Source organism: Heptranchias perlo, unplaced genomic scaffold (genome assembly GCF_035084215.1).
Source record: "Heptranchias perlo isolate sHepPer1 unplaced genomic scaffold, sHepPer1.hap1 HAP1_SCAFFOLD_70, whole genome shotgun sequence".
Lineage (NCBI taxonomy): Eukaryota > Metazoa > Chordata > Chondrichthyes > Hexanchiformes > Hexanchidae > Heptranchias > Heptranchias perlo.
In genome coordinates this window covers 1-25000 of record NW_027139729.1, presented here as the reverse complement: position 1 = coordinate 25000, position 25000 = coordinate 1, and the positions used below count along the sequence as shown (strand labels likewise).

Sequence of the window (25000 nt, the reverse complement as noted above, 5' to 3'; positions counted from 1 at the left end):
CTGCCATCTGCTTAACCGGAAATTACCTGTGAAATGACTGCCTGCCATCTTCCGAATGGAAATTACCTTTGAAATGACTGCCTGCCATCTGCCCAACGGAAATTACCCGTGAAATGACTGCCTGCCATCTGCCTAACCGGAAATTACCCGTGAAATGACTGCCTGCCATCTGCCTAACGGAAATTACCTGTGAAATGACTGCCTGCCATCTTCCGAACGGAAATTACCTGTGAAATGACTGCCTGCCATCTGCCTAACCGGAAATTACCTGTGAAATGACTGCCTGCCATCTGCTTAACCGGAAATTACCTGTGAAATGACTGCCTGCCATCTGCCTAACGGAAATTACCTGTCAAATGACTGACTGCCATCTGCCGAACCGGAAATTACCTGGGAAATGACTGCCTGCCGTTTGCCGAACGGAAATGACCTAATACCGATGTGAATGTAAACTTCAGTCCAACTTTCAACCATTCAATTTCACGCAATCGCAAGTTCTGACTGCAAAACTGCCTGTGAAATATCATCTCCTTATGAAATAAATGTTTGCCCTTTCTCATTTGATGCCCAGTTTTGTTTCATTTTATTTTCCTGGGTTTGTATTGTGACCGTACCCATTTAATGGCAGTGAGCTGATATTGCCAATCGGGCTCAGCATTCGATAGCAAGCAGCTACCGGCCTTATAAGCTCCGCTGATAACCTGATATCTGACGAATTTCCTTTCCATGTTTCATTGTATTTATACTTTTCCTATATAGGGTAAAACGAGGGTGCACAAATTTAAAAACAAAGCAATTTGGCAACATACAGGTCTCCCCAGTAAACGCAAGAGCACGCAGAAGGAATCCCAATGGAACAAACCCCTTCTCATTCAATCCACTGGAAAAATTCTGAAAAGACCAAACCCTTTCCTATTCCGTCCCATTGCATCGAATCCCAAAGAGAAAAACTCCTTCTCGTTCCAAGCCATTATAGAGAGTGCGGTGCCCAGAACTGAACACAGTACTCTGAATGAGGACTAACCAGAGCTCTGTATAACTGTGACATAACTTCCACTCCTTTTTATTCCCGTTCCCTTGAGATAAAGATCATCTCCATTTTAACTTTTTTAGTGAATTAATAATCACTGTTAGTGATTTCTGTACTTGGATCCCCATATGCCTTGATTCCCCGAGAGTTCAAAAATCTATCGATCTCAGCTTTGAATATATTCAACGACTGAGCATCCACAGCCCTCTGGGGTTGAGAATTCCAAAGATTCACAACACTTTCAGTGAAGAAATTCTTCCTAATTTCGATCCTAAATGGCCGGTCCCTTATCTTGAGACGATGACCTCGAGTTCTTGATTCTCCAGCAGGGGAATCAGCCTCTCCTCACCTACCCTGTCAAACCGCCTAAGAATTTTATACGTTTCAATCCGATCACCTCTCATTCTTCTAAACTCCAGCGAATATAGGCCAATTTTTCCTCATAGTACAATTGCAGCAAGATCTCTTTACTCTTATATTCCAACACCCTTGCAATAAAGGCTAACATATCATTTGCCTTCCTCACTCTCATTAGACCCTTGGTAACTATTTATTTCCAGTATGTTTTTCCTCTGTTCCTTCTATAGGGAAAATAAATGAACGTTGAAAACATTTTGATACAATTACAGCGGTTTATATTTTGGAAACAATATCCAGCTGAACTGCATCAAATTGGATTCCAAACTTCTCGTTTCTGAAGGAAGTGAATTAATAAGAATAATTAATTGCGATGGCCGGGAATCGAACCCGGATCAACTGCTTGGAAGGCAGCTATACTCACCACTATACCACCATCGCTGACAATCAGTCAGAATTAATTAGTTCCTAAACATTAGATCCTGAAAAGACACTGCAGGCTGTTGGATTTTGTTCTTCATTTAAACTGGTTTCTGACGGATCCTTTCTCGCTCTGTTGCAGTTCCCGTTTCCGCCCAGTAGATGACGCCAACCCCCAATCAATGGAAATTACACAACAGCCAGTAATTCTTCACCTGATATCGGACTGAAGAGACAGTCGATACCTGCAATACTTGACCGGCTGGAAATACATTTTGCCGCAGCTCACATCAGCCATTGAGTAAAGTTAAATAATTATATTAAATCATTACAGAGACCTGACTGCCAGCTGGGCACGAATGGTAGCTTATTATTCAAGTCAAAAAGATCTTTAGAAAGGACAGGGAAATCGGGAAAGGAGGAGGAGCAGCAATATTACTAAAGGACAATATTACAGCAGTTCAAAGATAAAATATCAGTGAGGGTGAGCAGGCAGTGTAAACACTCTGAAAGACCCATCACAAGTGGCCCCACTGTACTCCTCCAGAATGAACATTTACCTGAGGAAGGAGGAAGTCTCCGAAAGCTTGTGAATTTAAAATAAAATTGCTGGACTATAACTTGGTGTTGTAAAATTGTTTACAATTGTCTCCTCCAGAATGTGTAAGAAGGGAGAGTGCGGGAGGATTTCTTTATTCTTTGTGAGATTGTGGAAATATCTGGAAGAGGAAAAACCGGCGGTAAAGCTCGGGCCAAGGCCAAGTTCGCTCATCCCGGGCCGGACTACAGTTCCGTCTTCACAGGCTCTTGCGAAAGGGAAACTGCACTGAACGTGTGGGTGCAGGAACCTCGGTCTATCTGGGTGGTTTGTTCGGGCATCTGACGGCTGAAATCCTCGAGCTGGCCGACAACGCGGCCCGCGACAACAAGAAGACCCGCATCATCCCCAGACACCTGCAGCTGGCCATCCGCAACGACGAGGAGCTTAACAAGCTGCTGGGACAGATGACCATCGCTCAGGGCGGGGTGCTGCCTGATATCCAGGCCGAGCTGCTGCCGAAGAAAAGTGCTGGGAGCATTAAGAACAAGTGAAGCGGCCAAGATTTAATCTACTAACAGGACAAGGACAGGTCCAATCTTATTAAATCATTTGAATAAGTAACAGAAGGAATAGATAAGGGTAACCTGGTAGATGTAATACATTTGGATTTTCAGAATGCCTTATATAAGGTACCGCATTGTAGACTCATGGCAAAGTTCAGTGCACGTGGAGTCAGGGGACAGGTAGCGGAATGGATAGCAAGCTGGCGACAAAACAGAAAACAGATAATAGGGGTCACGGGTAGCAGCTTGGAGTGGCAAAAAGTGGGAAGTGGTTTAACACAGGGATCAGTGCTGGGACCACTCCTGTTCACAATTAACATTAAAGATTTGGATTCGGGAATCGGAAGTACAATTTCAAAATTTGACGATGACACCAAATTGGGGGGTACAGTTAATACAAAGGAAGAATGTGTCAAAATGCAAGAGGACATTAATAAACTTACAGAATGAAGAATAAGGAGCTCACACACTGCTTGGAAAATAACAGTCTAAACAGGATAGAGGAGCAAAGGGATCGAGGGGTACAGAGACACAAATTACTGAAAGTCGCGACTAAAAGTAGCTTCGCCAGTGTTACCGTCTCACAAAGACACTCGCACTCAATCTGTGAAAAGATAATAACCATAAAATGGGACTGAAGCCGAACACATCCCCAGTTACAGTGAGACCCGGCCCGGACATCTCATTCTCTCTGTTTTATATCAGACAGTATCCCACCTTCATGTCCAGCACAAGAGAGAGAGAGAGACAGTATCAGTCTTACACTTCCTATCTGTGTCCAAATCACGCTCAATAGCAGTATCCACCTTCATATACAGCACCAGAGAGAAAGAGGGAGGCAGACATGGTGAGAGAGACAGAGAGAGCAGTGAGGCAGAGTAACAGACAGACATAAACAGTAATAGTTCCAGACTGAGCGGTAAAGTTCCGTTTTATCCAGAAAGATCGCGTTGGAAAGACAGAAGATGCAGTCTCATCTCTCACTGATATTGTACGAGGGACAGACACATTATTAATCCCACACTCAGGGACAGTGCAGAGAATGACAAAAACAATGGGCCACATTTAATCCGCTCTTGCCTGTTGCAGCATGTGCAGTTTTGCGGCTCAGGGCTGTTCGATATTACTCTCAGTGACCGAGAGTATCACTCCGCTTAAATTAATCTGGGACTGTTGCTGTCAGATATTAATCCTACACGGTCCCAGCAAATACACCGACTCCCACTTTACTATCATGTTTCTCCAGGATTGGTTTCAGAAATCCTCCCTCCAGTTTAGGAGTCACACAGTGGAGAGGCCAAGAAAGAACAAGATTTTTTGGCTCGTTCCACAGCCGCCCACTTTATCACTGAAAGACTCTTTACCATCAAAAGATACCGAAAGAAACAGCAGGGATGGAAACATCTAGTTTAATAGTTAGAGATTGTAAAGTCAGTCTGGATTCCAGCGTTAGGCACTGGTGGAATCCCATCTGTTTTCCATTCTGGTGCCTGTTCCTGCACTGCCTGTGGACCCCATTCCCTCTGACCTTTCCCCCAGACCCACTTCCTTTGCTCAGACTCTGAAAAATTCCAATTGGGGAAAGTTTCCATCGATTTTTGTATTGGGAATTAAACCAGATATCTGCGCATGCGTGAATAAGCCCCGCCCCCAGCGCTGGTAGTGTAAGCAGAAGAGCGCATGCGCGCTGCCCTCCCCCAGCTCGGCCTGTGGGCGCCATTCCCTCAGTGAGCGGAAGAAGATGGTTTAAAACAGCCGGGAATGGAGAGATCACGGCCCCCGGGGGAAGGGAGCAAAGAGCAGCCTCGTTACAGCAGCTCATCGCTTCGGGACCGTGTCCGCAGATGGGCTCAGAGATCGGCATTGAGTCCGGGGGCAGGTCAGGGGGAGTCCGGGGGCTGTTTGTAAGAGGCGGAGTGGATCAGGAACTGGTCCCGGAACATGGAGTGAGCGGGGGAAGGGAGAGGTCATTCTCGGGCTGTGTGTGTCCAGGGTGTGTCCAGGGTAAGGGAGACAGAATGGGAAGAACCTGCTATTTAAAATCATTGCTGCTTTCTCTCCCCAAATCAGTGGTGAATGTTCCTGGTTTAGTTCCAGTCTCACCCTGTTTATTGTTACTGGAGAGTGAAGAGTGGAAACAGAGCCGGACAGTAAGGATGTGGGGAGTTATACAAAGAGCGTCGATTGCAGGCATCAGGTGAGAAGTGTGAAGGACACATTTTAAACAGCGGCTGTTTGGTTTCAGTTGAACGGTTTGTCCCCTGGGAGAGGGGATTAGAAACCTGACTTGTACAAATGTCCCTGCCCCATCGGGTAGTCCCATTCACGGATCAGTGCAGGGGTTGGGTTGTATCTGAATGTCACTAAATTGTTGTAAAACAGTCCAACACACCGGGTGTGCAGAAGCTGAGTGCTGCAGTACTGCAGTGGAGTCAGACACTGACACTGTTTGTATTGCTGGTTTTCATTTGTGGTTATTCAAAATAATTATTAATAGATATTAAACTGATCACTTTTGTATTTTCTACCTCACTTGTTCTTGAGTTACAAGAGATAATTTTCTTTCTACAGGCAAACCCTTGAAGATGCCAAAATCAGTGTGATGTTTCCTCCACCGAGGCACAAGGAACAGTGCAGCCAGCTCCTTCTCACACACAGTAAGTACATTATCACACACAGAGCACAGAGACACAGACAGGTCATCAGTTCCACAGTCTCAGACAGCAGAAGTAGTCAGTCCCACACTGATCCCAAGTTCCAGAGACACGTTTTCAATCCAACAGTCAAACAGAGCAGGTGAGGCAGACACTGTTCCATTTCCCCCTAACTCAGTCCCGCTGACAGGGAGATACAAAAATCCCAGTCCAAAATCACACTCTCAGATTGTCAATTTCACAAAAGGGCAACATTAGCCATGACTTAAACACCAGATAGAAATCACACATGGTACCCGATTGAAAGGGACAGAATGAACCCCAACAATGTACCCCGAGATTCCAATTGAATACCAGCCCAGAACTCTCACACACATGTGAGTTTAATACATGCAGTATCCATTCGAATAGTGTACCATTCGAATACAAATTGCAAGTCGAAAACTCACGTACAGTATCAGATTGAGAAATGCTGTGACAGTGTAACCTGAGAAACAAATTAGAAACCAGTTTATAATACACTCACAGTATGAGATGTAAAGATACAGTATCAATTCTATTAGTGCAGACTGAGATACACATTAAATACCAGTCCAAATATGTCACAATATAAGTTTGAAAGATACATTATCTTTCACAATAATACTCATAGATATACATATTTAATACTAGTCCAAAAAGTACACAAATTATTTGATTAAAACCTCCAGCATCAAATCCAAAAGTGTGTCCATATTTACCAATTTATTAATGAGAAAAACTATTTAAACATTAAGATATTAAAGCTACAGTATTGAATACCATAATGTAATCTGAGAGAATAATTATACACAGACACAGAATGAATCTCACACTCACATACCATACCAGAGACTGACAGATGCAGAAGGAATCCCAAACTCACATACAGTACTAGAGTTTGCCAGATGCAGATTGAATCCCACATTCAAGTATGGTACCAGAGTTGACAGAAACAGAATGAATCCCACACAGGCATACAGTACCAAGGACTGAGAGATACCGAGTTCATCCCACATTCGAATAAAGCACTAGAGACTTAGAGGTAAAGTATGAATCCCACACTCACACACAGCACCAGAGACTGACAGATACAGAATGAATCCCACACTCACGCACAGCACCAGAGACTGAGAGATACAGAATGAATCCCACACTCACACACAGTACCTGAGATTGACAGATACAGAATGAATCCCACACTCACACACAGTACCTGAGATTGACAGATACAGAATGAATCCCACACTCACACACAGTACCTGAGATTGACAGATACAGAATGAATCCCACACTCACACACAGTACCAGAGACTGAGAGATACAAAGTGAATCTCACAGTCACCTACATTGGTTCAGGCTGACTTACACATTATGTACCAGAGCAAAAATCTCACAGTCATAGATTGAAAGATACTGTATCAATTCCAGCAATGCAGACTTAGTTACACATTATGTACCAGTCCAAAAATCTCATGGTGTCAGACTGAAAGATACAGTATCAATTCCATTAGTGCAGACTGAGCTGCACATTAGAAACCACTACAAAAAAACTAATACAGATTCAGACTGAAATATACAGCATTCCATTCATGCAGACTGAGCTACACATTATTAACAAGTTCAAAAATGTCACCATATCAGTGGGAAGATGAACAAATTCACAATTGTGTTCCCAATGTAGATTTAATAGAAGTCCAAAAATAGATGCCCACATTATCTTATTACATTTCAAAATATATCATTATCTACCAAGTAAAGACTCGGAAAAATTATTCATATATTAAGGTCTTAAAGATACAGATTTGAACACCATACTGTAAATGAAGATACAAATTAGATACAGATAAAGAATGAATCTCTCACTCCGATAGAGGGCCAGAGACTGACATATAGAATGATTCCAAAACTCATACAATGTACCAGCGACTGACAGATTCAAAATGAATCCCACACGCACACACTGCAGCACAGAGTGACAGATACAGAATTTATATCACTCACGCACAGTTCAGAAATTGATAGATACAGAATGTCTCACTCACATACAGCACCAGAGACTGACAGTAACAGAACGAATCGCCCAGACACACAATGTCAGAGACTGACAGATACAGAATGAATCCCAAACTCACACACAGTACCAGAGACTGATAGATACAGAATGAATCTCAAAATAACACACAGTACCAGAGACTGATAGATACAGATTGAATCCCACACTCACATAGAGTATCAGGGACTGACAGTCACAGAATGAATCTCACATTCGCACTACTGCATACTGAGTTACATTTTACATACCAGTCCAAAGATATCATAGTGTCAGATTGAAAGATACAGTACAAATTCCATTAGTGCAGACTGAGCTACATATTAGATATTTTAGTAAATACTCATCGAGTATTATACTGAAATAAACAGTATCAATACCATTGGTTCAGACTGAGCTACACATTACATACTGGTCCAAAAACCTCATAAATGATCAGACTGCAAGATACTGTATCAATTCTATTAGCACTGCCTGACCTGTACATTACATACCGGACTGAAAATACCATACAATATTAGACTGAAAGATACAGTATCAATTCCATCAGTGAAGACTGAGCCACACATTATATAGCAGTCCAAGAATCTCATACCTTATCAGACTCAAAGATACATTATCAATTCCATGGCACGTACTGAGCTACATGTTACACACCAGTCCAAAAATTTCATAAAGTATCAGATTGAAAGATTCAGTATCACTTCCATTATTGAAGACTGAGCTACACATCACATTCCCGTACAGAAATCTCATACAGCATCAGACTGATAGATACAGTATCAATTCCTTTAGTGCAGGATGAGCTACATATTACATACCAGTCCAAAAATATCATGCAGTTTTCGAGTCAGATACAGAATTAATTCCATTATTGCAGACTGAGCTACACATTACATACCAGTCCAAAAGTCTCATACAGTATCAGACTGATAGATACAGTATCAATTTCTTTAGCGCAGGCTGAGCTACATATTACATACCAGTCCAAAAATCTCACACAATATTAGATTGAGATCCAGAATTCATCCCATTATTACAGACTGAGCTAGACATGACATACCAATCCAGTAATTTCACTTTGAACAGATTGAAAGGTACATTATCATTCACAATAGAGTTCAGAGATTAAGATGTAATCCCACTCCAAAACTCACACACGTTGTTTGATTAAAGAAAATCAAAAAGTAATCCATATTTACAAATTAAACACTAGATGAAGAAATGTATATAATTTAAAGTATTAAAGATACAGTTTCAAATATGATACTGTAAACTGAAATAAGAATACAGAATGAATTCAGACTTGCACATTGTCTCAGAGACTGAATTACAAAATGAATCCCACACTCAGATAATGTAGCAGAGAATGGCAGATACAGAATGATTCCCACACTCACATATAGTACCAGAGACTGACAGATACAGAATGAATCCCACACTCACACACAGTACCAGAGACTAATAGATACAGAATGAATCCCACACTCACAGACTGTACTGGAGACTGACAGTTACAGAATGAATGTCACAGTCACATTACTGCAGGCTGAGTTACACTTTACAGACCAGTCCAAAGATCTCATAGTGGCAGATTGAAAGATACAGTATAAATTCCATTAGTGCAGACTGAGCTACATATTAGTTATATTGGTAAATACTTGTGTTATACTGAAATAAACATTATCAATACCATTGGTACAGACTGAGCTATACATTACATACGAGTCCAAAAATCACATATGATCAGACTGGAAGATATAATTTAAATTCTATTTGCACCGTCTGAGCTCAACATTATCTAACAGTCCAACAATCCCATACAATATTAGACTGAAAGATACAGAATCGATTCTATTAGTGCAGACTGAGCCACACATTATATAGCAGTCCAAGAATCTCATACCGTATCAGACTCAAAGATACAATATCAATTCCATTAGCACAGACTCACCAGTCCAAAAATCTCATACAGTATCACATTAAAAGATTCAGTATCAATTCCATTAGTGCAGGATGAGGTATATATTACATCCCAGTCCAAAAATCTCATACAGTGTTAGACTCAGATACAGAATTAATTCCATTATTGCAGACTGAACGACACATTAAATACCAGTCCCGTAATTTCAACGTGAACAGATTGAAAGGTATATTATCGTTCACAATCGAGTTCAGAGATTAAGACGTAACACTACTCCAAAACTCACACATGTCATTTGATTAAAGAAAATCAAAAAGTCTATCCATATTAACAAATTGAATGCTCGATGAAGAACTGTATATACTTTAAAGTGTTAAAGATAAAGTTTCAATACAATATTGTAAACTGAAATAAGAATACAGAATGCACATTGTCACAGAGATTGAATTACAGAATGAATCCCACACTGAGATAAAGTAGCAGAGAAAGGCAGATACAGATTGTATCCCACTCTCACAGACAGTACCAGAGACTGACAGATACAGAATGAATGCATCACTTGTATATAGTACCTGGAGACTGACAGATGCAGAATATACCCCATGCTCACACTCCGTACCAGAGACTGACAGATTCAGAATAAATCCCAGTCTCACATACAGTACCAGAGACTGACCTCTGCTGGCGGTAAGCTGAGGGAACAAATTCACATTATCTGTCATGGTTACAGAAACAGGACAATGTGCAATGTGAGGGAAGTTTCTGTCTGTAACTTTTACTCTCGTGTTTTTGCACATTTTGACGGTGAAAAATGAAGACAATTGATTCATAATAAAGTTTTTGTTTCACTCATTCGATAGTTGTGCATGTGCCCCACTATATTTCACTGCACATTGCACAGTATTTCTCTCTGATTTCTCAGGACACGATTTACATTGCTCCTCTACCCCATTTAGACTCTTATTTTCCATGCAGTATGTGGCCTCATTATTCCCCCTAGCGAAATGCCCCACCTCACACCTTTCTATATTGAAATTCAATGGCCATTTACACGGCCGTTCTGCAAGTTTATTTTGTCCGAGTCTTCCTCAGTATTGACAATACCCCCTAAATCAATTACAAGAATTTAACACAGCATTCCAAGTGGTGTTTGGTCCAACAAAATGTACTTACAGCTCGGCTCCATTCCCAGTTTTTCTAAATCCCACCCGTGCAATATAATGTGAAGAATGAGTTTATCTTCTGTCCCTCTCTCATCTGTAAACTTCAATGACCCGGGGTTTGGGGACATCTACTGGCCGGAAGCAGAACTGCAACAGTTCGGAACAAATTGCTGAAACCGGACAATGTGCAGTGTGAGCGTGATTGTGATTGGTGGCAGGTATTAATTCTGATTTTTTAAACCTGACCATTAACCTTTAGTGTTTGTTATTGAACAGTAAACAGAGCCGGACAGTAAGGATATGGGGAGTTATACAAAGAGCATCTATTGCAGGCATCAGGTGAGAAGTATGAAGGACACATTTTAAACAGTTGCTTTTTTGTTTCGGTTGAACGGTTAGTCCCATGGGAGATGGAAATAGAAATCTGATGTGTGCAAAGTTCCCCGCCCCATCGGCTAGTCCCATTCATGGATCAGTCCAGGGGTTGGGTTGTGTCTGGATGTCACTAAATTGTTGTAAAACAGCCCAACACACCTGGTGTGCAGAAGCTGAGTGCTGCAGTACTGCAGTGGAGTCAGACACTGACACTATTTGTATCACTGGTTTTCATTTGTGGATATTACAATGATTATTAACAGACAGATTCAATTGATCACTTTTGTATTTTCTACTTCACCTGTTCTTGAATTACAAGAGATTCTTTTTCTTCCAACAGTCAAATCCTTGAAGGACCCAGAATCAGTGTGATGTTTCCTGCACCCGAGGCACAAGGAACAGTGCAGCCAGCTCCTTCTCACACACAGTATGTACATTATCACTCACAGAGCACAGGGACGCAGACAGGTCATCAGTCCCACAGTCTCACACCGCAGAAATAGTCAATCCCACACTAATCCCAATCCAACAGTCAAACAGAGCAGGAGAGACAGACGGAATTTCCATATCACAACAACTCAGTACCGCTGACCGTCAGATAAATAATTCCCAGTCCAAAATCACACCCAGTATCAGATTGAAAGGCACTGTGTCAATCTCACATTAGTTCAGCATTAGCTACAAATTAAATACCAGATAGAACTCACACATGGTACCGATTGATAGGTACAGAATGAATCACAATAGTGTACTGCAAGATTCAAATTAAATGCCAGCCCACAACTCATACACATTATGAGTTTAAAGATGCAGTATTCATGACAATATTGTGCACTGAGATACAAATTAGATACCAGTTCAGATGTTACCCATATTTGACTCACATATATGTTCAAAAACCTCATAGTCTCAGAATGAAAGGTAAATTTTCAATTCCTTTACTGCAAACTGAGGTACACATCACATACCAGTCCAAAAATCTCAGTGTCAGGTTGAAAGATACAGTATCAATTCCATTAGTGCAGACTGAAGTACACATTAATTACGTGTCCAAAAATCATATTGTTTCAAACTGAAAGGCAGAGTATCAATTCCTTTACTGCAGACAGAGGATCACATTAGATACCAGTCCAAAAATCACGTACAGTTTCATACTGAAAGATATAGTATCGATTTGATTAGGACAGACTGACCTACATGTTACATACCAGTACAAAAATCTCTCACAGTATCAGATTGGAAGATACAGTATCAATCCCATTAGTGCAGATTGAGGTATATATTAGATACCAGTCGAAAAGTCACACTCAGTATCAAATTGAAAGATACAGTATCAATTCCATTAGTGCAGACTGAACTACACCTTACAAACCAGTCCAAATATATTACACAGTATTAGACGGAAAGTTACAGTATGAATGCCATTAGTGCAGACTGAGCTACATATTATATACCGTCCAAAATTCTAATACATTATCACACTAAAATATACAGTATGAATCCTATTAGTGTAGACTCAGCTACACATTACAAACTAGTCCAAAAATCTCTCACCGTGTCTGACTGAGAGTTCGAGTGTCAATTCCATTAGTACAGACTGAACCACACATTACACACCAGTCCAAAAATCTCACACAGTGTCAGACTGAAAGATACAGTATCAATTCCATTCGCCCAAACTGAGCTACACAATAAATACCAGTCCAATAATTTCACAGTAAAAGATTGAAGTGTACATTATCTTCAGAGATTCAGATGTAATCCTACAACAAAACTCACACACGTTGTTTGATTAAAATAAAATCCAAAAGTCTATCCATATTTACAAATTAATGCTAGATGGAAGATTTGCATATATTAATGAATTAAAGATACAATTTAAAGCACCATACTGTAACCTGAAATAAGAATACAGAACGAATACAGACTTGCACTTTGCCCAGAGACTGAGTTACAGAATGAATCCCACACTCACAGACTGTACTGGAGACTGACGGATACAGAATGAATATCACACTCACATACAGTACCAGAGACTGACAGACAGAGAATTAATCCCACACTCACATACAGTCTGACATCTACTGGCCATAAGTGAGAACTGTAACAGATTGGAACAAATTCACATTATCTGTCATTGTTACAGATTCAGGACAATGTGCAATGTGAGGAAATATTTTCTCTCTGTAAATTCTACTCTCGTATTTTTCATATTTTGTCAGTGAAAAATTAGACAATTAATTCATAATAAAGTTTCTGTTTTGCTCATTCGAAAGTTGCCCCATTATATTTCACTCTACATTGCGCAATATTTCTGTCTGATTTCTCAGGACACGATTTATATTAATTCAAATAAACCGAACTGAAACACAAATAAAAACTGAGCGCAAATCTGGAAGTTTCAATGGCGACCGTCAAAAGTGAAAGGGATAAAATATAGAAAAATTTAAAACCGAAAATGCTGGAAAGACTCAGCAGGTCCGGCAGCATCTGTGGAGAAGGGAAGCTCGGGATAACGGTTCAGGACTATGACCCTTCTATAGATCAGAAAGGTTAATCCGACATAATTTAAATAAGGAACGGGAATCAGCAGAGGGAAAAACTTCAGAAAATCAATTAATTTCACTGAATCCGGGCAATTGTGTCCCGTATCCACTGCACAGATCAGGGGAAATAATAATACAAAGGGACAGAGTTAAATTCAACGTTATGGGGGAAATAAATGAATTTTAATGTATTTTTTATATAAATTAGACCCGTTTGTGTTTTGGAAACACTATCCCTCTGAACATCATCAAATTCGGTTCCAGTCTTGGCGTTTCTGAATTCAGCGTGCTGGGATTCAAAACTTTTGCAATTAACTGCTTGGAAGGCAGCGATACTCACCATTATAGCACCTTATTTCACTAGGAGGGAGAAATAGAATGTTTCTGTGGAGTTTGGGACTGAATTGCTCCCTTTGGGTTTCTGGCACTTTAATTATAGACAATAAATATTTCCCAAACATCAGCCCCTGAACAAACACAACAAGCTGATGGAATTTCTCATTTATAGATATTAAATAAGAGGATGACAAAAGCAAATAGGAGGATGTTAGGAAGAAGTCACAAAAACAATTAGTGAAGGAAACAGGAACCATGAAATCAAATTATCAAGGAATAGAAAAAGAAATAGTAAATTATTCCACAGACACAAAAATAAAAGAAAGAAAATCAGAATAGTTTGAGTGCCACTAAGGGATGCACAAGATAAACTCACAGGTAAAGTCAGCGAAATGCCAGAAATATTGAATTATTACTTTGCCTCAGTATTTACCCGGGAGATTAACAGGGTGAACATGATATTAGAGGAAGAAGTCAATAAATAAATCAAGACATTTAAGTAAGAAAGGGAGGTTAAACTCCTGGTCCAGATGGATTGCATCCGCACATATTAAATGATGCAAGGGAAGAGATAGCAGAGGCACTGTTACATATATCGAAAAAGGAATAGTGCCAGAGGACTGGATGACAGTTAATGTGATTCTTATATTTTAAAACAGGAGATAGAACAAGTCCAGGGAACTATAGACCAGTTAACTAAAGGTCGGTGGTGGGAGTGATCATGGAATCCTTTACTCAATGATGCAAGAGAAAAACATCTAGAAACCGAAAATATAATAAAGAATAGTCAGCACGGATTTCAGAAAGGGAAGGTTTAACAGTTTGACAGAAGGTTTCACAGTTTAAATTACAGTTCAACATAACTTATCTGCTTTTCAATTCTCCTCCTCTAGAAATAAACCTCTGTGTTTGCTTTTTATGGCCTTATCAACCTGTGTTGCTACTTTTAAAGATTTGTCAATCTGTACCCCGAAATCCCTTTGCTCTTCTACCCCATTTAGACTCTTATTTTCCAAGACGTATTTGGCCTCCTTTTTCCACCGAGCAAAATGCACCACCTCACACCTTTCTTCATGGAAATTTAATGGCCATTTCCACCGCCTTTCAGCAAGCTTATTAAAGGCTTCTTGAATTTGGTCGCAGTCTTACTCAGTTAGGCAATACCCCGTAAATTAATTACAAGAATTTAACACAGCATTACAACTAATGTTTGCTCTAACAAAATGTACTTGCAGCTTGTCTCCATTCCCAGTTTTTCCAAATCCCACCCGTGCAATATAATGTGAAGAATGAGTTTATCTTCTGTCCCTCTCTCATCTGTAAACTTCAATGACCCGGGGTTTGGGGACATCTACTGGCCGGAAGCAGAACTGCAACAGTTCGGAACAAATTGCTGAAACCGGACAATGTGCAGTGTGAGCGTGTTTGTGATTGGTGGCAGGTATTAAATCTGATTGGATATCTGAAGAAACCAATCAGAGCGTGAAAGTAAATGTTTTGTGTCCTCACGCCCAATCGTCCAATCACAATCATTGCCTTCCCCCATCCCTCATTACCATTGGGCTGTGGGGCTGCCTATTTAATCCGAGCTCGGAGCGGATTTGGGTCATTTCTGGGTCTGAAATTGAGTTTGAAAATGCCTGAGGACAAGAAAGCAGCTCCCAAGAAGGGCGCCAAGAAAACCTTGAGTAAAGCACCAGCCAAGGGCGGCAAGAAGCGGAGAAAGTCGAGGAAGGAGAGTTACTCCATCTACGTCTACAAAGTGATGAAGCAGGTTCACCCCGACACCGGCATCTCCTCCAAGGCCATGAGCATCATGAACTCCTTTGTGAACGATATTTTCGAGCGCATCGCGGGTGAGGCTTCCCGCCTGGCCCATTATAATAAACGGGCGACCATCAGCTCCCGGGAGATCCAGACCGCCGTGCGCCTGCTGCTGCCCGGGGAACTCGCCAAGCACGCCGTGTCGGAAGGGACAAAGGCGGTGACCAAGTACACCAGCTCCAAGTAAAACTCCACAATGTACTGAAAAAAAAACAACGGCTCTTTTAAGAACCACCCACAACCTCTCTGAAGGAGCTGCATTTCCGATATATTTACATGGTATGTTTTTAATACCGCGATATTATTCCAATCGAAAACTGATACTCTACGCCGTTGAAATTTCTGACCCATAAACTGAACACGAGTTTCTGATCCGCTCCTTCCCATTCGCTTTGTTCTTAAAGCGTTACTATTCCGGCGACGAACACACCCTGAACGACCCCTTAGCATTTCCATTATCTCCATGAATTCAGTCTCCCCACATTGAAAGCAAACCCACCACTTGCAGTAATTGTAAACAATTTTACAACACCAAGTTATAGTCCAGCAATTTTATTTTAAATTCACAAGCTTTCGGAGGCTTCCTCCTTCGTCAACCCCAGTCCATCACCGGCATCTCCACAACATCACTTGCAGTAACACAGCGGAGTCGGGGCAGAATGAGAACTCTGTCCGGGTCCGTCTTTTCACAGAAACACTCCCGGCTCTGTGAGAAGGGACCAATCTATAACGTGTCACTTTTATAAAGACTAAATTGAAACGTGTCCCTTCACGGGATGCTGTGAATGGGGATTTAGTCCCGTTCGGTACAGTTTGAAAGCGATGAAAAATTAGCGATAATTTAAAGCAGATTTTAAAACGGCGCCAGCGATTGGTGACGGGTAGCGCTGAATAAGACAAGATAAAAAGAACGGGTTTAAAATCTTGTGCTCAGGGAGAACATTGATCGAAATCCGGTCCTTTACTACACTGAAATTGGCGGGCTTTTTGAAATTCATCAAATTCCTTGTCTGACCGTTGAGGCCGGAAAATCCCGCCCTCTTCTGATTCCCAGCTATCTGATTGGTTAATGAAATAGGCAAATGAGGTGTATTAAAGAACAACCAATCAGATGACCTTTCAGTCTATAAGAAGGGGAAATACGGAAATCATTCTTCATTCATTGTGAAAGTGTTTGTGAGATTGTGGAAATGTCTGGAAGAGGAAAAACCGGCGGTAAAGCTCGGGCCAAGGCCAAGTCTCGCTCCTCCCGGGCCGGACTGCAGTTCCCTGTGGGCCGTGTTCACAGGCACCTGCGAAAGGGGAACTACGCTGAACGTGTGGGTGCCGGAGCCCCGGTCTATCTGGCTGCTGTGCTCGAGTATCTGACGGCTGAAATCCTCGAGCTGGCCGGCAACGCGGCCCGGGACAACAAGAAGACCCGCATCATCCCCAGACACCTGCAGCTGGCCATCCGCAACGACGAGGAGCTCAACAAGCTGCTGGGACGGGTGACCATCGCTCAGGGTGGGGTGCTGCCTAATATCCAGGCCGTGCTGCTGCCGAAGAAAACCAGCACTGTGAGCTCCAAGAGCAAATAAATCGACCAAGATTTAATCTGATAACCCAAAGGCTCTTTTCAGAGCCACCCACTGTATTTATGAAAGGGCTGGTCACTGTCTGTCAAAGGACTTGATTCCGATTCGAGAAACTAACAATAACTTGTTAAATACAAATGATCCATATCGGTCTGTTGCAGTACTCGCTTCCGGACCGCAGATGTCGCCAACCTCCAATAGATTGAAATTTGCAGTTTGTCTGGTGAATGAGACAAAATACCAGAACCGTCAGAATTGTTAACTGGGTGGGTGGGATGCAGAAATACCAGGGACGCTTGTTATTATTTACCGTCCCATCCTCGGACAAGTCTGCCTCGGTTTGTTATTTTACCCAGATGTATACAACAGATGCTGAATGTGCTGTTTATTGTATCAGCGATTGCTGAATTAAGAATGTGAGTGAAATTTGTGTTTGGATGTGAGTGAGGTATTTATTCTGTCCATGTCCGTCTGAAATCAGCTGCCCCCCTTTATACATTTCTCATTTAAGCAAATTTCTCACGGCCCTGCCATTTCAACCCAGGATATCACAGCTCTTTCCATCGCCGATTTGGTGGCTCTGAAAAGAGCCTTTGTTGCACTTGGTGCTGAAGCCGGGTCGGGTTTAGGCGCGCTCCCCGCGGATGCGGCGGGCCAGCTGGATGTCTTTGGGCATGATGGTGACTCGCTTGGCGTGGATGGCGCACAGGTTGGTGTCCTCAAACAGCCCCACCAGGTAAGCCTCGCTGGCCTCCTGCAGGGCCATGACGGCCGAGCTCTGGAAGCGCAGGTCTGTCTTGAAGTCCTGAGCGATCTCTCTCACCAGGCGCTGGAAGGGCAGTTTGCGGATCAGCAGCTCGGTGGATTTCTGGTAGCGGCGGATCTCCCTCAGAGCCACAGTGCCGGGTCTGTAGCGATGAGGCTTCTTCACTCCGCCCGTGGCTGGAGCGCTCTTCCTCGCCGCTTTTGTAGCCAACTGTTTGCGAGGAGCTTTCCCGCCGGTCGATTTACGCGCTGTCTGCTTGGTCCTGGCCATTTTCTGAACTGATCTCAACACAACCCGAGACACAGAGACTGTTAATACGACAGCTCTGTGGCCGCCTTTTAAAGTGTCTAATGGGATCCGCCCCTGGCTTCTGATTTGCTGACGACCAACACCCTATCAGGGAGTGACCGTCCCGGGCCTGTGATTGGCAGGTTTGAACCGAGCTCTGTCAGTCAGACCGAAACGGCGGGACGATTTGGGCCCCAATTGGCTGAGCTGAAATTAATCATCAATTTCAAAAAGCCCGCCAATTTCAGAACATCAAATAACAGTTTCAAGAAACTCATTTCCCTCCATCAGTTTAAGAATCCCTCTCTTTATAATCTCCATTATTTCCTACTCATCTCAAATCTCAAGCTGTTTCACATTCCGGTTCATTCTCTGATCTGTCTGTAAACGGGCGGGAATAAAGCCCCGGTCATTGCTTTCCGGAACGGGACAAAGTCCAGCTTCAATTTCAAAAATCCCGCCAGTTCCGGCCCGGTGAACCGCTCCTCAAACAGAAACTTCACATCGAACTGATAATTGAATGAGGGCAGGAAATAAAGAGCGAGCAGAGAGGACACAGCGGGAGAGGGAGTGAGGAGGGATTTTACTCTGAGCGGAGAATGTAATGTCTGGTGAAAGACTCTGGATCCCCGCCTGTTCATTTGTACCGTGAAACCGGGAATTCGGCCCCTTCTTTCGGGATGGCCCAGAACCCCGGCCGTTGTTTCTGATCTCCCTGTACCGAGTGTTGGGGAATCTCCCCATACTAATTAAATATCGGAAACTGATTCCCCATCCCGAGATCTTTCCACTCCCCGTTCCCAGGTCAGTGCTCTCTCTCTGAGGCGGTGGGTGGCTCTTAGAAGAGCCTTTGTTTTGTGTCCGGTTTGAAAGGGTCGAGTCGTTCAGCCGCCGAATCCATAGAGAGTGCGGCCCTGCCGTTTCAGAGCGTACACCACATCCATGGCAGTGACCGTCTTGCGCTTGGCGTGTTCAGTGTAGGTGACCGCGTCCCTGATCACATTCTCCAGGAAAACCTTCAGCACCCCGCGGGTTTCCTCGTAGATCAGACCCGAGATCCGCTTGACACCGCCACGGCGAGCCAGGCGGCGGATGGCTGGTTTGGTGATCCCCTGGATGTTATCACGAAGCACTTTCCGGTGCCGCTTTGCTCCGCCTTTGCCCAGTCCTTTGCCTCCTTTACCTCTGCCAGACATGATGATTCTTCACTAAAATCACTGTTGAATGAATAACAAACTTATGCTGGTTCCGTTTTTATGCAGCCTGCACCGACCTGACTGAGAAAGAAATAGGGTGAGACAGGGAGGGGAGGAGACAGGGTGAGATATTGAACAGGGAGGGGAGGAGAGAGTCAGTGTGACGGACAGAGCGGAGTGCGGCCTTTGATCTTCCAGCTCCACCTCCGGCTTTCTCCACCCGCCAATTTCAAACCGTTTATGGATAATAGAACCGAAACACAGCGCTCCGCACAAACCCTGAGAGACTCGGGCTTCATATTCAAGGATTTCCATAAACCCGGAGCTTTTAAATAAACCCCGTTACAATTAACAGTCAGTAATATTCCTGCCTCAATACAGTCCCTTCTACAACAAGTCAACCCGCCTCCTTCCATTTCAGTCCCAGACCCGATTCGATCTCCCCACACATCCCCTCCCAGACGGGTTCAGCAGTTTACAAACACTTTATTCCAGCTGATTTGGAGAATCTCATGTGTTGGGGTTTGAATTGTGATAGCGGCGGATCTCCGCCAGTTTTACCCTGTCACGGACTCTCGCCCTGAATCTGTGAGAAAAAATGAACTGGGACTGGAGCCGAACACACGCCAGTTCCAGTGAGGCCAGGCCCGGACATCCCATTCTCTCTATTTTATTTCAGACAGTGGGGGTGTGGCGGGAATAGCGAATGTCAGCGAGTCACCGGGACCCTGGGTTTATTTGAAATGATTTCTATCTGAAATCTGAGCCCGGCCCCGGGACAGGAATCATCTGATTCCGGGATCAGCTCTTTTCTGAGAGACGTGGGTGGCTCTGAGAAGAGCCGTTGGGTTCAGATGGTCACAAGTTGCACTTGATTTTTTACTTCTTTTTGCCCGCTGCTTTCTTGGGCTTTGCTGACTTCGGCTTGGGCTTGGCCCTCGGTTTTTCCACCTTCTTCGCCTTCGCCTTCACTGTCTTGGGGGTCTTGGGCTTCTTAGCCGCCGCTTTCTTCTTAATTGGTGATTTCGCCGCCTTTTTCACGGTCGATTTCTTGACCGCTGGTTTCTTGGCCGTTAATTTCTTGACCGCTGTTTTTTTGGCCGCTGGTTTCTTTCCGGGTGATTTCTTGATCACTTGTTTCTTCACCTTCTTCACCACTTTTGCCTGGGTTTCCTTCTTAGCGACTCTGAAGGAGCCCGAGGCTCCCGTGACCTTGATCTGCACCAGGGAGCCTTTTTCCACATTTCTCTTGATACTTAATTTGATCTGGGACCGGAGCTTCTCCACATCCAGGCCTTTGGTAGCCAGAACCTTCTTTATCGCGGCCAGGGATATCCCCTTGCGATCCTTGCAATCCGCCACAATCTTGAGGATCTGTTCTCCCAACGGGGGACCGGTGGACTTGGGTCGGGGAACCGCCTTCTTCTTCTTGGGAACCTTGGGTGGAGCGGCGGCGGCGGCAGGAGGTGCCGTTTCGGCGGCTGCAGTGTCTGTCATGTCCGGGACTCTGTCGAAAATCTCTCTGACAGTCAGAGCTGGGTCAGAAATGAAACGAGAGGCGGCGGCACAGAGCAACTTAAAGGCACAGAGCGGACGGGGCGGAGACATCCTGCTGTCAGCTCCCGGCCCCTCCAGCCTCTCTGTGTTTCTCTCTCCTCTTAAACTCCCCGATTCCAATTCAAATCGGGCACTCCAGAGTCCCAGACTAGCCCCTTCCTATCTCTAACACCGGTATGTTTGCTGTCGAAAAACTTTCACCGGAATTAAAAGCACCAGTTTCGATTTGAACCCGTTTCATTGCTGCACTGATCGCGCTCTCTCACCCGATCGCTGACATGATCTCCGTTTTTCGGCTGAAATCTTGAATTGAATTCAAACTTTACCTTAAATTTCCACTTGGGAGCTCGGCAGGGAAGGAGGACGTTCCTTTCACAGGGATTTTTTTTAATTTTACTCAAAATAGACTTGGAAATCCGGCGATGAGACCGGCCACACAAACACAGTGACATTAATCTAACCCGCCCGCCCCTTTAACACACTCTCTCTGACACAATGTTCACATCTTCACATTCACAGGACAAACTGTTCGCCAGATTGACAATTCCCGGGACAGGCTTTCCTCCCCGCTCGGCCTGTGCTGCAGATTCTCGGGGGTTAGTTGTAGTTTCCCAGCTCAGTAACTGTTAAACACTCTGAGGCCGGCGCTCCTCACAGTGTCTGGTCCCCAGATTCAGGGACAGGAGCCAATCACAGCTGTGGATGTGATTATCCACATCTGGTTTTACATTATTATATTGATCCACACAGAAATATGTTTGATTAAGATGAAAATACAAATTATCCGCTCTGGGCTTCTCCAATCTCTCTGTGTCTCTCTCTCCTACTAAACTGACTGACAGACAATCATAACTGGTGTCCAATCCGTCCCGTTCTCAATCCCCTTAGACGGCTAGTTACTGAATATATTCAACACTAACAGGCAGTCCAGTGTCAGACAGTTACAGGCTGTTTCTCTCCAACTTTCCTGACTGGACTGGAGACAGGTAAATGCACCGTCAGACCGGCTCATACATAATAGAAGGGACAGTGACCGTCTGACCAACAGAACCGGAGGTCTGTTCACAGACACAGAATGAGTCTTTACCTTACAACAGGGTATCTATATTACGCTATTTAACAGTATCCTGCTTTCATGTACAGCACTAGAGAGAGAGAGAAAGAAAGACCGACAGACAAACAGAGAGACATACACACAGACACAGTATCAGTCTCACACTTCCTATCAGTGTGTCCGTTTCACGCTCAGTAACAGTATCCCACCTTCATGTACAGCGCAAGAGACAGAGACACAGAGAGGCACAATATCAGTCTCACATTCCCACCAGTGTGTCCGTTTCACACTCAGAATGGGAAGAACCTGCTATTTAAAATCATTGCTGCTTTCTCCCCCCAAAGCAATAGTGAATGTTCCTGGTTTAGTTCCAGTCTCACTCTGTGGTTGGACAGTGAAGAGTGGAAACAGAGCCGGACAGTAAGGATGTGGGGAGTTATACAAAGAGCATCTATTGAAGGCACCAGGTGAGAACTGTGAAGGATACATTTTAAACAGCGGCTGTTGGGTTTCGGTTGAAAGGTTAGTCCCATGGGAGAGGGGATTAGAAACCTGACCTGTACAAAGGTCCCTGCCCTCTTACACTCACATACAGTTCCACACACTGAGAAATACAGAATGAATCCCACACTCACACACAGTACCACAGACTGACAGATACAGAATGAATCCCACACTCACACACAGCACCAGAGACTGACAGATACAGAATGAATCCCACACTCACACACAGCACCAGAGACTGACAGATACAGAATGAATCCCACACTCACACACAGCACCAGAGACTGACAGATACAGAATGAATCCAACACTCACACACAGGACCAGAGACTGAGATTCAGAATTGCTGCTTTACTCGGTCATCATCCTTTGAATCGATTGGGGAAATTGAAAGAAAGTCAGTGAAACCGCCCCATTTTAATGTTTGTCTCTGTAGAATTGGATACAAAATTGGCTTGACGACAGAAGACAGAGGGTGGTTGTCGAGGGTTGTTTTTCAAACTGGATGCCTGTGTCCAGCGGTGTGCCTCAGGGATCGGTGCTGGGTCCGCTGTTATTTGTTATTTATATTAATGATTTGGATGAGAATTTAGGAGGCATGGTTAGTAAGTTTGCAGATGACACCAAGATTGGTGGCATTGCGGACAGTGAAGAAGGTTATCTAGGATTGCAACGGGATCTTGATAAATTGGGCCAGTGGGCCGATGAATGGCAGATGGAGTTTAATTTAGATAAATGTGAGGTGATGCATTTTGGGAGATCGAATCGGGCCAGGACCTACTCCGTTAATGGTAGGGCGTTGGGGAGAGTTATAGAACAAAGAGATCCAGGAGTACAGTTTCATAGCTCCTTGAAAGTGGAGTCACAGGTGGATAGGGTGGTGAAGAAGGCATTCAGCATGCTTGGTTTCATTGGTCAGAACATTGAATGCAGGAGTTGGGATGTCTTGTTGAAGTTGTACAGGGCATTGGTGAGGCCACACTTGGAGTACTGTGTACAGTTCTGGTCACCCTATTATAGAAAGGATATTATTAAACTAGAAAGAGTGCAGAAAAGATTTACTAGGATGCTACCGGGACTTGATGGTTTGACTTACAGGGAGAGCTTAGACAGACTGGGACTTTTTTCCCTGGAGAGTAGGAGGTTAAGGGGTGATCTTACAGAAGTCTATAAAATAATGAGGGGCATAGATAAGGTCGATAGTCAAAATCTTTTCCCAAAGGTAGGGGAGTCTATAACGAGGGGGCACAGATTTAAGGTGAGAGGGGAGAGATACAAAAGGATCCAGAGGGGCAATTTTTTCACTCAAAGGGTGGTGAGTGTCTGGAACGAGCTGCCAGAGGCAGTAGTAGAGGCGGGTACAATTTTGTCTTTTAAAAAGCATTTGGACAGTTACATGGGTAAGATGGGTATCGAGGGATATGGGCCAAGTGCAGGCAATTGGGACTAGCTTAGTGGTATAAACTGGGCGACATGGACATGTTGGGCCGAAGGGCCTGTTTCCATGTTGTAACTTCTATGATTCTATGAATTTACGACCCAATAAAGTGAATACGGGCCCGGGGTCCGTTCAATTCCCCTTTTGCTTTGCTCTTGCTCTCATTCAGATTTACACCGCCCCCGGTTTTCACGTTAACAATCACTTTCAGGGCTAAGAATCAGAATTCAGTTCCTTCCTCTTTCTCACTGCGGAGCCAATCTCTGAAATAATTAATTACTGATATTAATATCCCGCATATTAGCAGCACGTTCCCCGCAGTGTCACAATCCAGAATGAATGTCTTGGAGAAAATAGGCTCGTTTTCAGGCTTCGTCAATGATTCCGTTTTCAGGACACGCGGCTCCTGTTCAGTCCCTGCAACGGAATCAATCGATAACCTGTAATTTGTTATTTTTACAGGTAGAAGTGAAATTTGTCCATATCAGCAATCTATGAATGGGGTTTTATTCCGCAAGTTATGGACAATGTGATTTTAAAACAGCGCAAGGAATCTGGGACGTGTAATACGGAATAACATTATTACAAAGAGATTTTAAGTCTTTGTCTGAAAACGACATGTCCGAGTAATTCACTGATTTCATACACTGAAATTGGCGGACTTTTTCAAATTTTAAAAAATCGGTCAATTCTGGCCAATAAATTGCTCTGTTTTCTTATTGACGTCTCTCCGATTGGTTAAGGAAATTAGTTTTCAAGCAAAGCAACCAATGAGAAGTAGCCTCAGTTTGGAGCGGGCTTTGAGAGTTGGGCCTG

General features: G+C 43.5%; 1 long non-coding RNA gene and 1 other non-coding gene across 2 annotated transcripts; one reads left to right on the top strand and one right to left on the bottom strand.

Moving 5' to 3' along the window:
* Nucleotides 1-1756: 1756 nt before the first annotated feature.
* Nucleotides 1757-1828, bottom strand: trnag-ucc (transfer RNA glycine (anticodon UCC)). Its single transcript has one exon. It is a non-coding gene; the product is annotated as a tRNA-Gly (tRNA).
* Nucleotides 1829-4583: 2755 nt separating this feature from the next.
* On the top strand, nt 4584-13373 carry LOC137318438 (uncharacterized). Its single transcript, XR_010961903.1, has 4 exons — nt 4584-5108; nt 5483-5568; nt 11000-11062; nt 11439-13373. It is a non-coding gene; the product is annotated as an uncharacterized lncRNA (long non-coding RNA).
* Nucleotides 13374-25000: the final 11627 nt, after the last annotated feature.